We start from the raw sequence: 12,746 nt of genomic DNA, 5'->3' as shown, positions 1-12,746 counted from the left end.
ACCTACCAGCTCACAAGAACCTGATAAGGCTCATACAATTGCTACCTTTAGACTAACATAACCTAATATTTTAACATTTAACATTTAACATTTAACATTGAACTAACATCTTAGTAAAAAAAAAAAAAAAAAATGGCTACCTCCCAGCTACAGAGACCTGGGCAGGCTCACTAAAAAAAAAAAAAAAAAAAAAAAAAATATATATATATATATATATATATATATATGTGTGTGATTACCTCAGTTATCAGCCAGGAAGAAGTAATTGAACCACCTCCTGCCTCCAATATGCATTTTCTACATAAAACATTACTAGAGGAATAAGATGAGAGTGACCAACCAGCTCCACTAAGAACTGGCAGGCCTCTCCATACAGTGTACCTTTAGACTAACACAACCTAACACTTAACTAACACCAAAAAAAAAAAAAAAAAAAAAAAAAAAAAAAAATGTGACTACCTCCAGTTACACAGGACCTGGGCGGGCTCACTAACTCAACAATAACAAAAATAATAATAATAAAGCAGCATTATATAAATAAACCAATATTAATACAAGGTCTGACTGACCCAAGGGAGCAGAACAAAAGACAAAACACCACCAATAAGAAAAGATGGCTTGATCTGGTTGAGCCCAGTTCAAAAAACGCAAATACTGCACTAGGGGCCCAACAGGTCTGGCATTCCCAGGGCACCTATTGTGTTCCTCCTGTATGATAGACCTGTATCTGGGCTCTCAGGGCTCTAGTGTATTCTTTACTGTATAGTAGGCCTGTATCTGGGTTCAGGGCACCAATTGTATTCCTACTGTATAGTATACCTGTATCTGGGAACCCAGGGGTCCAGGCAGGGGCGCTAGCGACCCCAGGGGCCTAACCAGGGACAGCAGCACTCCATAGCCACTGGCGCCCCTCGGGTCCTGTCGAGAACAGCATTGCTCCCAGGGGCCCTACGGACGACGGCACCTGTAGGTGCCTGCAGAGGTTGCTGCCCCCTGGGGCTTCCCAGGGACAGCAGGTCTGCCAGGTGCCTCTCATGAACAGTGGCGACCCTAGGGTCTCTCTCGAGGGCACAGTATCGCTCCCAGGGGCCCTAGGGACGACGGCACCTCTAGGTGCCCGTGAAGGAGTCGCTGGCGCCCCCAGTGGCGTTCTCGGGGACAGCAATCCTTACTGACTGTTCATTGGTCTATTCTTTTCCGCCAAATTACAGCCAATAGGAGAAAGAGAACAGTCAGTCAACACAACACCACAACTTATGTTTTCCTGTTCAATATTGTTTCTGTTACCGTCTTCAGAATGCTGATACTGGAAATGTGATGGGAATGTATTTATTTAACGTGGCATCTCACAGAGTTCTAAGGGGGCAAAACTACTGCACCAAAGGGCCCAACAGGTATGGCATTCCCAGGGCACCTATTGTGTTCCTCCTGTATGATCGGCTTGCATCTGGGCTATTAGGGGCCTAGTGTATTCTTTACTGTATAGTAGGCCTGTATCTTAGCTCACGGGCACCTGTATTCCCTACTGTATAGTATGCTTGTATCTGGGCTCCCAGGGGCCCTGGGGGGCGCTAGCGACCCCAGGGGCTATCCCAGGGACAGCAGCACTCTGAGGAAGGGCGGCGCCCTTGAGGGTCACTGCCAGGGCGCTGGCGCCCCAGGGACTCTCTCGAGTACAGCATCGTTCCCTGGAGCCCAACGAGGGACGATGGCGCCTCTACGTGCCCGTGAAGGGTCACTGCCGCCCAGGGCTTTCCCAGGGACAGCAGCGCTGCCAGGTGCCTCTCATGAACGGCGGTGCCCCGAGCGTCTCTCGAGGCGGTATCGCTCCCAGGTGCCTACCAAGGGACGGCCGCACTTCTAGGTGCCCGTGAAGGGTCGCTGCCGCCCCCAGTGGCTCTATCAGAGACAGCAGCGCTCCTAGGTGCCTCTCGCGAACGGCGGCGCCCCTAGGGTCTCTCTCGAGGAGCAGTATCGCTCCCAGGGGACTACCAAGGAACGGTGGCGCCTCTAGGTGCCCGTGAAGGGTGGCTGGTGCCCCAGGGCTCTATCGGGGACAGCAATCCCTTACTGACTGTTCATTGGTCTATTTTTTTCCCGCCAAATTACAGCCAATAGGAGAAGAGAAGAGTCAGTCAACACAACACCACAACTTATGTTTTCCTGTTCGATATTGTTTCTGTTACCGTCATCAGAATGCTATGATACAGGAAATGTTATGGGCGGTGTATTTATTTATTGTGGCATCCTCCAGAGTTCTAAAGAGGGCAAAAACTACTGCATGGGCCCAATAGGTTTGGCATTCCCAGGGCACCTATTGTGTTCCCTCCTGTATGATAAGTCTGTATCTGGGCTCTCAGGGGCCCTAGTGCATTCTTTACTATATAGTAGGCCTGTATCTGGGCCCTCAGGAGCCCTATTGTGTTCCCTCCTGTATGATAGGCCTGTATCTGGGCTCTGAGGGGTTCCTAGTATTTACTAAGACTCTCAGAATACTTTCACTTTCCATCTTGTAGTGTTCCATACTTTATTTTTCATTGTATTCCTCAATACGTCCAAATAAACGGCCATTCTTAAAGCAATAACTAATCTCTAACAAATGAAGTAGTTCTGATATTAGCAAAGACTTCAAGGGAAATACTTGAAATGTGAAAAAGAAAAAAGAAGTGTATATTTTGGTCATCTACTTAGGGATGAGGGTGTAGTAACATGAATATTAATGGGCAAAGTCGAGGGTCAGGAGAAGGCAGAAACTAGGATGAATGATTGAAATTAAAAACTGCATCCCCAGAGATACAAACCTTAGAGTAGAGGATTGGTAAAAACAGCCCGAGAACGTTTAGATTATAGGACTGTGGTCGCCAACCCTCAGATATAAGGACAGTACTCTGATTGATTGATTAAACTTGACTATTAATCTTGTGGACTTTTTTGTGCAACATCGACCCATTTCATCAACTCAGTCTGAGACTCTGTTCATCCACCTTTAACATATATTAAAATGTTCATGTTGTGTACTTTCTGGGTACAGATCTGATTAATAAAGGTTTACTTGTGACCTGTACAATCTTACAATGCACGTGGTATATTAATGTAGATATAACACTGATTCATAATAAACAGATCCTATTAATATAACTGTCAAACAAAGTGGCTATAAAAGAGAATTATTCCGATATTATAATGAGTCTCTGGTAACCTCTGTAAACATAGAAGATCGTCAGAATGATAACGTCATACAGTCATACATATGCCAGTATTCTCACTCCCACAGATGGTAGTGGTATGCAGTACTGGACTATTTCATACCCAGTAACAGATTGCATAGATACACAAGTGGTTGTTTTAAAACACTGTGCAACTGAAACCTTGAACGGTTAAGTGAGTTGTATTTATGGCTTATCTACTTAGTGTCACAGTGGCTTATCTACTTAGTGTCACAGTGGCTTATCTACTTAGTGTCACAGTGGCTTATCTACTTAGTGTCAGATGGCTTATCTACTTAGTGTCACAGTGGCTTATCTACTTAGTGACACAGTGCTACAAATGTAACATACACAGTAACTGTGCATGGTCGACGGAACAAATACTAGTCGCACACAATAGTACTCACACTGTACATGTACTGGTTAGAGTTTGCTGATGGGGAAGGCTGGGAGAGAACAGCTGACTGGCTCACATTGGACGCTGGCTGATGACGTACTTTAGCCAGTATAAAGCAGTCTGCTGGATGATATAGTCTGCACACTTCTGACAAGCAAGATGAAGCTCCTCGTGATCCTCTTCTCCCTCACCGCCCTCACATGGTAAAGCTTTCCAGCATTACAATAGTTTACCCACTGAGCAACGTATCACGGCTGGTAGTGAGGGGGATACAATAGAGTTGCGGGTACGTCAGTGAGAAATGTACCGTATACTGTATAGTATTTATGTCGAATTTATTCAACAATTTAAAACTTCTTTGAACCATTAGTACCTACAGATATATCATATGTATGTCTGCTGTTAATTGTTCAGCTTTGAAATCACTAAAATTGTATGCAAACTTAGTCATTTTTTTATAGTTTGTTAAAAAAATGCCTTTAAAGATTTTAGATCAGGAGGATCAACGAACACTCTTGGCATTCATCTCTCTCTTACATAAAATATCCTGCAGATATTTATGGTTCACGTCTACATTTTTGACCAGTAAAAGATTACTTCGTTTCTCTCATAGAGTGTAAAGTAAGTTCTACTTAAGTACATGTTGAAGTGGTGACCGGGTCAGTAACATTTTGTGTGTGTGTGTGTGTGTGTGTGTGTGTGTGCGTGCGTGTGCGTGTGCGTGTGCGTGTGTGTGTGTGTGCGAGCGAGCGAACGATATCTCTCAGTTAACTGCTATTATCAATGTTGTTTGTATTGCATTGTACCGTGAACTGTGTGGTCAAGTATGTTGTGTAAATCTTAAATGTGATAGACAGCAGATTGTAGCTAAGCTTTAGAGTATTTGGTGTGCTGGATCACTTGGTAGTTTTAGTAATGAATATCTGAAGAGCCAGATGTGATGTTGACTGAAGTAAACCTTTGTACTGTATAAAGGAATGCCACGTACATCAATAATATAATTAGCCATTGACGTCATGGTGATTAGATAAAGACACAGGTAGCGTAAAAATAAAGATAAGCTTTGAGAGAAATATGTCTGCCATGTAATGTCTCCAATTTTCTGGCACTGTATTAGCAATTGTAGATATTATGTTTGAATTGTTCTGCCTGAAGCTTAATAGTTTACAAATTGTATGTCCTTCAAATGTCATTTATAATACTGCTAGATGTATTAATATATACATATATAAGAGTTAAAGTAAAGGTTCCCGGACCATAAATTTTATTACTGACGTCAAACTTCACTTTAACAATTCAGAAACACAAGTTATATAGAAAAGTTGTCGTTCTCGGGGGAAAGAAACGAAACCAACATTACTCAAAAGGTCACCAGTTTGGCCCTTAAGATTGTCTCGCTCAGAAAGACATGGTGAATATTTTAGTACTAAATAGTAAGATAATTTGCCTCACACACTGGCAGGGCCCAGGATCAACCACACTGCAGGTGCGGCGGCTTTATCACCGAGTCTGAAGAAGAGGTAGAAGTGTTCAACCTCCCTACCTTCCAAGTGGAGAACTGTGAAGCAGAACAGGGATGTCGAGAACTATGCCGCATGATTGTGAGACCCATTACTCTTGCATACATATTTGTTTACCAGCATAATATTAGGTTTTATGAAAGTTTATAAAGATTGTAGTTGATGAAATTACCACAGAAAATATTTAGCATTGGCAATTAAAATTTTAAAATATAATAAATCTTTCTGCTTTATATTATTTCTATTTGTATCCTCTGAATAACAAAAATTCTACAGTGGGTCAGGAATACCAACGACGGAAGCCTGGATAACGAGACAGGTGACGGCCAGACGGTAGGCCAGACGAGCTGCGATACTTGTAACCTGCTAGGGGCGACGAAGACTTTGGTCCAAAAGAAGTAAGTATGGCATATGACTAACGGCCATTTTTCTAAACATGTGGGTTACTTATTATTATCCCGAAAGAGCCGTCCGAACCGTAATTATTTTTTTAAACCAAATATACGTGATTTGGTTTAGGCTACTATTGAGTAATCTAAATTTTTATTGGAACATTTCGGGATAAGTCTTCGCGTGTGGGTAGGCAACGAAAGATTTATCCCAAAAGTTCCAACTAGTTATATATGAAGAGATAAAGTCTCTGAAATACAATATACGAAAATTAAAATGATAAAATAAATAAATGTATATATTTCTAAGAAACCTTCGTTATACCCCGTGATGTTTACCGTAACTCCCCATTACACTTCTCACAAATTATCTAGCATTGTATTCCTGCAAACATCCTCGTATCCTCAAGTACAATAAAGAATACACTTTTTGGGGATAGATGTAACGTCATTTCAAGTTCGCCAAAATATTATATCAGAAAGATCCAAGATGATACAAAATGTGTTTGGTAGATTGTTGACGTAAGAGTTTACAACAAGTGTCACCTGTGAGACCGACGCTGATAATTACCTTGGATTTTTTTTCCGTGCTATATTTCACTGTATGGGTTGTTGTTCTGGTGAATTGCTTACAGTAGGTATTACCAGTGCTTGTTAGGTTAGGTTAGGTTAGGTTACTTAAAATATTTTCAGAGGAAATGTTCAAACCTAACCTATAATCAGAATTGGAAAAAAGTGTTATAATTGATCAATGATAAGAAACCAGTGTATATTAAATCATGCCATAAATATCATTAATTCATAAAACCATAAAATTATAAATTTTAAATTCAAATGACAGACAGTGAAAACGACCAATATACAGTACATTAAGCCCAATTCCAAGTTATGTCCTTACAGTACAGTACAGTACAGTACAGTACAGTACAGTATATAAGACAGATCATACTTGAATTTAATTTAAAAAGACCTTGTAAGTACAGGTTCTCCTCTACTTACGAACGAGTTACTTTCCCGAGTCTTGTTTGTAAGTCCAACTTTACCCTTGTAGATACCAAACATATTGTGAAAAAAAAATAAAAGATTATGGATAATTAGTACAGCTATACCCTTTAATACAGCCTTAAAACCTGGCTCAATCTTTTCCTCTTAGGTAATGTTTGTTCTATCTGGAATTTTCTTCAAAATAATCCAGTCCAATCCACATTAAACACCTGTTCTGGCAGGTAACCCCCCCTCAGTGATGATGTTTGTGTCTCTGAAAGTTTGTAAGTTGAACGTTCTTAAGTAGAGGAGCACCTGCTTAATCTCCAAAAAAATATCAGCCAGGATGGGTCCGATGACTTCCGAAATGCTCCAAGTAACTCGAGATGTCGGGAGGGGTTGGTATGCGTGGCTCTGTGGCATACTGATCCTACTACATTTGGTAACCGAACAATTATAGCATATCAATTACGCCGAAAGTAATGCACATTGCATTACTTATGTTAAATTACAGTATATACCAAAGTAAATGCATGTCAATATCTATCATTAGTGGTCTCATAATGTTTCACACAGTGTGAACAGAATCTTTTTTGAGATACTGTACATTATAAAAGAAATATTAACGTACCTACATAGGAAAATACACAGAAAAGCAGATGCAATTTTATCCCACCGCTGCCACCTATATGAATCGGCTGCTTGTGCAATTAACCAGTCCGTTCACATATATTTATATTTGGGTTTTAAGTAAAGAAACCCAAACGGTAGTTCCTTTGTTTTATTATAAAAGGTTGTATATATAATTCCTGAGTGTAGATCAACCGTAAGTCTCACTGTCTAGGAGTGAATGAGAAGGGGACGGCGTTTATGTATTATAAACGTTAGGTCACGTCCTTACGATATAAGTTGAGGTGAGCTACTGACTGTAGGACCTCACATCTTGGGTTTACAGAAATGCTGAGCTATGGGTCTACTTCCTCTTGGGAGGGTTGCCCGCTCACGTTGTCCAACTCATGTCTTACTCATAGACAGTGGAAAGTTACAGGGTGGTGAATCTGAATATAATATCAGATGTATTGACCCATTTATATAATATGTTCTGTTGATGAGACAGGGCCCATTACAATGGTTTTGTATAACATTATATTTTTCAACTAATGATATCCATGGTATTTTAATTTATAAATCCTTTACGTGTTTTTTTTTTTTAAATATTGTATTTTTATCGTACTTCCATACAGGTTGTCTTGTATTCGAAGCTTTGTGATGGCCCTTGGGAGATGGGAGAAGAATCCAGCAACGAGGAGCTGTGCTGTAAGGGGGGTCAATACGTGACCTGCATGTAAAGGCCAATACCGTTGGTGGCTCCTGAAACATTCACAACTTTAGCAATGTAATAAAAAATCTACTTCGACAAAAATGAGTCTACTGTCAAAACAATTGAGTGAATGTACTCTACCGATCAGAACTGTTAACACCAACAATTTATATATTAACTCAACAATATTAGTGTTATAGTACTAAAACATATTAAACAGTGCCGTAGTTATTATGTTTAAAACGTTATTCGTAAAGTTGAAGTTATTAAGATACTTGATCCAACTACTAATGAGGTTTCACCGGAGTCACTAGCACCAACAACACTTTCACACACGCTATAGCAAGGAATAATTTTTGTACTGATAAAGTATCAATAAAATCAAATATATTTCTTTAGTTTTTCCCACACCTCTTTATGACATTATTATAGCAGTAATATGACTTGTTATGCAATGTGGAATTCTAAAAGCTTACAACACCGAGATCTTATTATAAAAAATATAATAGGTTTTACATCCATAGGCAATAGGTGAAGTGTCCATGTCTTTATTATTAATTTACATTCATTATACTAAGATAAACACAAAGCAATCATCATCTACTATTCTAATTTATCTATTTCCAAATGTCCACCTCTCACACTCAATAGCAATTCGACTTGCCTCAGTATTTTTTACATCCTACAAGAAATAAAGAACTTGTAACACAACACTCCTCCTCTTCGTAAAGTATCATCTATCAGAAACATTCTTTTTATAGGTATAATTTGTCTTAAATTTTGTAAGTTGTTGGCCAAGACAGAAACTGCTCTGTTGTTCTGTGGTCAAGACCTTAATTGGTGAAGCATAGTCATGCATCAGTAATAATGTCCTGAAATAGTTAATATCAGGACAAAAAATATTTACATTACGTTATACGCATTAAATAAACTCTTGAAATGGGTGATTACCTTTAGTAGCAATGTCAGCGTTTATATTACATCATTACAACAAGCTACGTATAAAGTTAGGGTACAATATAAATTGATACTTAAGGTTTGCTGATGTGGATGGAGGTCAGGAATTAATGGTTGAGCTTAGATGGTGAGTCCCTCAGTCATCGCCGGTGTTTACTGAAGGTGGTGAGTGTTGTGTTTCTCTGGTCAGGATCGTTAAGGAACTGACGATGGCGGGTAATTTGACATTCAACGGCTGCTGGTACGATGTACACGCAGACAGAAGACTGTAGACTTGTGCAAGACGATTATTTACACCCAAGAATACCATTCATTAAAGTGTTCAAACTGAATCAGGTTATCAAATAAATACCAACTTGAAACAATTAACACTTATTGTATTCACAGTAAAACAATAACGCAGACAATAACACCTTTAATCATATAATGCCGTTCTTCCTCCATTCACAGAAGTATCTCCTGGCGTTCATTCATAATACTAATGCGTAAACTAATACCAAAACATAAGATTACAGTCACTTCCCTCATCTCACCTCTCTAGTCTATGTTATCGTACCCAGGAGGAAGACGCTGGGGACCAAAACATAACCAAAAAATAATATACTGTACATCTTTTACAATTAGAATATTCATAACTCAAAACTTTTTCATATAAATACTTAATATTTTATGATTACAAAATATTAGAGGTTACATAGAAGCAATATAATTCATACACAATGGCAGGTAGACAAGGAGGGAGGGTGGGAAGGAGACAAAGAGGGAGGGCGGTAGACACTGAGGAGGGAGGTAGAGAGCAAACACATTCTCCTGGATCACTTTTTCATGCTTTCTACAACTCCCCCCCCCACCCACCTCCGCCTCCTCCCTCCCACGATTATTATATCCTCTCTCCATTTGTTTTCTCTTGTTCAACTTCACTTACAGCCTTCTAGCGGAGTGGCTAAGTGTCATTTTTTTTAGGAAATCTTGCAAATGGTGATATAAGTATGAAAAGTGGCATGAAAATTCAATATGGGTTAATTATTAAATATATCTGATTGGACACTAAAAATTCCAAGATGGCCGCCAAAAGTGGATGTCAGATTTTCCTTTTAGGCATAAAAATTATTGTATTCATCAATTCAAGTGATTTCAGTGTCAATTTTCATGTTTTTGAGTATGTAGAATCTGATTTTTGTGCTGAAAACTCTGAAATGGATAGCATTAAAAGGAAACGTGCTTATAAAGAGTGAATGAATATCAATGTATTACCAGGGCACACTGGTGACAACACTGCTGTGAAACTCAGCCTAAGGTTCAGTGTCAGCTAACTACGAAACTCATAGTAAAGATTAATATATATATACAAGTACTTAGTGTCGAAAATGTTACCTAATCAGCCCTAGAGAAGGTTAAATAGTCCCACCTGAATTGACAGGATGTGCCAGCGCGGGAAGACTAGCCAAGGATAATGAGGTTAAAGTTATCCGGATGATGTACAGATCGCACGGGACTTAAATGATACTGGATGAACGATCAGGCTAAGAGTAGGGAAAACAATTGTTTGATTCTAGTTGTATCCCAGACAGGAAAGTACACATGATACAGAGTGGTAAAAGGATAAACTCTCGGCTCTGTCCCATAATGGCGATGAATATTGGTCTTCAAAGTAATCCTGAAAGGAAAACAAACTGGGCCAAGTGCTGTCTATGTCAAGAATATAAGAAGGAAGAACTTAAATCTCCAACGACTAACGCCACTAGAAAAGAGTAAGATGGCTACAGCAAATTAGCCAAGAATATTCTTCTTTTCAACTCAATCAATGCCCTTCCAATAAGGCTTGATATGGAAAGACTTGGTGGAGGAGATGGTATTGCAGAGACATTAAGGAAAAAAAAATGAAAAATATTATGAGAGCTGTAGACTTAGGTTTAACAACACAATGTTGCAATGACCCCAAAAAGGAGCAACTACCTCTGTAGTTGACAGTGATGAAGGTTGCAGAAATAAAGTACCACGAAAGCCAAGAGACACAAAAACCACAATAGAATGCTTTTTGTGTGACAAGCCAGCACCAGAAAGTGCTCTCAGACAAGTAATGACATTGAAACTCAATGACAGAATCAATAAATGTGCAAAGACATTCAGTAACAAAAGACTCCTTGTTAAACTTAGTGCTTAGCTGCACTGTACAACAGAGAAAGAGCTTATTTTAGTCCAAGGAATATGAGAAAAACACAAAGAACCTTGACAAAAAAGATGCATTTCCACTGGCTTTCTATGAATTGGTGACGTAGATCAGTGAGACAAAAACTGCATGTGAAGATTCTTTTCGAACAAGTTTTAGATTAGCAAACTTAGTCTTACTGAACAAGCAAACTAGAACCATTTGGTGTCAAATCACTTGAAGTTCATTCTACTAGACTTAAGGACCGATTGGTTTCACATATTCCTCAACTGGAAGCTCACAATCAAGGAAGAGATATTTTGCTAGCATTCCGAGAGGATGTAGGCTCCATCCTGGCCGAGGTTGGCAAATGCAGTGAAGCTGTTCATTTGGCCAAGGCAGCAACAATAATACGGCAGGATATGCTCAAACACAAGTCAAAATTCCTCACCATACTTGACATGTATGATTGAACATGGCGCAAACATTAAATCACAAATCCAGCATGGAGCATCCAAGTCAGCTGTTGCAGTACGACTGTTTTGCGAAGTACGAGGAAGGAGCACAGTTGCATGGACTCTCTAAGGATCGCGAGACCCCATTTGCTGTGTATATTTCCATGTTTGTGTTTCCAAAGACGAGGAAGAGATTGCTTATTGACTTGCTCCATGAGCATGGTATTTGCATTTCCAATGATAGGGTTCTAGAAATATCTGCTCAACTTGGTGATACTGTTATTTCCCAGTATGTAGAAGATGGAGTTGTGTGCCCATCTGTTTTGAGAAAGCATCTTTTTACAACATCTGCAGTAGACAACATTGATCATAACCCGACTGCAACTACAGTACACACATCTTTCCGTGGTACCAGTATTTCTGTTTTCCAGTAACCAAGCTTTGACAATTTTGGTGAGGAACGCGAGCCATTTTATGTAGGAATAGTTCCAGTGAAGAAAGTTTCTGAACTTCCGGACTCTTTCACCAATGTTCCTCCACCACACATAAAAAATCGTTCACCACCACCAAGCCAAACACAGCTATTACCAGCTCCTTACTCTAGAAGACAATGGATGAGTATATGTGGCTTGGGGAGGTTTCTCTGACTGAAGAAATAGATAATGCTGTTTCCACAACATGGGCAGCCCATCATGCAACACAGAAGAGAGGAACCCTCTTTGTAAAGGCCTGGGAATTATGGATAAAAATCCCTTACCAGACTAATCAGGATCTTAATAAAGGAAAGTCAAGGACCACGGTTTTCTGAGGAATAACAAACAACCGTTTGAGATAGACATCTCTTTACTATAAAAATATAACACAAAACTCTGACACCACTCAACGAACATCAAGTAACAATTACGGGAGTCAAACAATTAATGCAGTAAACAGTTAGTGGAGTCAAACAATTAAGGGAAGCAAACAATTAATGGGAGTCAGCAATTAATAGAATCAAACAATTAATGGAATCAAACAATTAATGGAATCAAACAATTAATGGGAGTCAACAACTGATAGAATCAAGCAATAAAAGGGAGTCAGCAATTAAAGGAATCAAACAATAGAATCAAACAATGAACAGATATTTCCTACGACAGTGGCCCTGGGGGAAGGTTCTGGAACACGGTGATCCACACTCAGCTGGGGGTGCGGGGTGGGGGGAGCGTCCATTCAACTCCACACTCGAGAGACAGCGACCGATGTCTTGATACAGCAGACGAAACACTGGAGGCACAGACGGTGGAGAGCAGCTGGCGGTCGTGGCGGCAGCGGTAGTGGTAGTGGTTGATGTCCAGAGAATTGACAGTCGACAGGTGAAGGTCTGGG

The 12,746-nt window shown here is 39.8% G+C and overlaps 1 long non-coding RNA gene across 2 annotated transcripts; it reads left to right on the top strand.

The window, feature by feature from the left end:
* Positions 1 to 3,366: 3,366 nt before the first annotated feature.
* LOC121877857 lies at positions 3,367 to 8,211 on the top strand. 2 transcript variants are annotated; one of them, XR_006091058.1, is made up of 4 exons: positions 3,367 to 3,381; positions 3,634 to 3,806; positions 5,066 to 5,521; positions 7,741 to 8,211. It is a non-coding gene; the product is annotated as an uncharacterized LOC121877857 (long non-coding RNA). The 2 variants fall into 2 exon arrangements; XR_006091057.1 differs by lacking the exon at positions 3,367 to 3,381 and having other exon boundaries at positions 3,582 to 3,806.
* The last annotated feature ends 4,535 nt before the right edge of the window (positions 8,212 to 12,746 follow it).

The sequence above is a fragment of the Homarus americanus genome, unplaced genomic scaffold (assembly GCF_018991925.1).
Source record: "Homarus americanus isolate GMGI-L3 unplaced genomic scaffold, GMGI_Hamer_2.0 scaffold24523, whole genome shotgun sequence".
NCBI classification, from domain to species: domain Eukaryota; kingdom Metazoa; phylum Arthropoda; class Malacostraca; order Decapoda; family Nephropidae; genus Homarus; species Homarus americanus.
The sequence above is the reverse complement of the archived record's forward strand: the minus strand, read 5'-3'. Positions and strand labels throughout refer to the sequence as shown.